The sequence below is a fragment of the Salvia hispanica genome, chromosome 3, assembly GCF_023119035.1.
Source record: "Salvia hispanica cultivar TCC Black 2014 chromosome 3, UniMelb_Shisp_WGS_1.0, whole genome shotgun sequence".
Lineage (NCBI taxonomy): Eukaryota > Viridiplantae > Streptophyta > Magnoliopsida > Lamiales > Lamiaceae > Salvia > Salvia hispanica.
The window spans coordinates 40,511,191-40,512,619 of record NC_062967.1 but is presented as its reverse complement, the minus strand read 5'-3'; positions in this window follow the sequence as shown (position 1 = coordinate 40,512,619).

The following is a 1,429-nucleotide window of genomic DNA, read 5'->3' as shown; positions in this document are numbered from 1 at the left end:
CCTTTTTTTGTTGTCCCATTAAAAATGAAACGTTTTCCTTAAATGTAAACAACTCTATCTCTACTTTTTCATCTCTCTTACTTTACTCTCTCTTCATTAACTCACAAAACAACACTCCATAAAATCCCGTACCGATTCTCAAATGTTGCATTTTAAGTGGGACGGAGGGAGTATAAAATAATATTTTCATATGATCTTGTTTTACTTAAATAAATGTTATTTTGGATCAATGATAGTACTATTTTTCGAGTATGTGCGTATTGTTGTTGATTTGCAAGATTAACAAAATTTTGGCAAAACATATGAATATATGAATAATGACAAAATATGACAAATTTAAGAGCAATTTTATGCTATTTAATTATATTAAAGAGTATATATATTATTAGCAACTAAAGTAACCATATTTTACCAAAATATGATACTACTATTTCGTACGAACTTACATTTGGTCGCAAAGTCACGAAGTTTGATAAAACTAACACGATTTAAGATTTTTCGGAATTGACGTGACTAAGTTATACTTGCATTACAAATCAATGTACTGTAGACTAAGTTTTTTAAAATTATTAGAAAAAACCACATGCATCACCGCCCTGCCACCACTTCTCAATTTATCCGTCTTATGCTCTAATACCACGACAAATAAATACTCCAAAATTCACTAATACCACAATGAATTCTTAATCAAAATAATATTATTAGCATAATGAGACTTGCAATTAAACTAGTACTCCATTAATTATGATCTTTCAAATTCTCGATGAAATAATGTTTATAAAGTTAGAAATGATATTCACAAGTGACCTTGGCATGGTTTTTACAAGATGATGCCCACATGTCAATTTTGGCATTTCAAATGTTGTGATTAGAATTTAGCTCTAGTTTTTCAAACTTAAGACAAGATGATTGCTAAAAAAAAATTATAATCTTGCTCAAAATAAAGATATCATTGATCGAAGAAATTCAAACAAATACTAGCAATTAAATAATCCGTTTTGAATTTATTCATATATAAAAGGGAAGTTTTGGTGATAGACCTGCTTATTCGGCTGGTTCCGGTTCTACCCAGTCCGGTTGACAGGGTATACGGTTACAAATTTTTATGAATTCCAAAACAAAAAAAAATCGTTAGTAGAACAGAATTCAAACTTTTTGATCTCGATTTAAGATTAGTGTTGTAAACTTTACGGTTTTAACTGTACACCCGTAGTAGAACATTTTTGGTACGGTTCCAGTGAACACTTATAGTAAAGATTGAAATATTTGTAATAAAGTAGCTCTTAAACTTTCTAGTATTAATTACCTCATGATCAAATTAACGTTCAGAGTAATACGATTATTATAATAAAACTAATTCTTAAGTAACACCATAATCACTTAAAACCTCATAAATAAACAGCACCATAATCTCGTATTCTGCCTATTT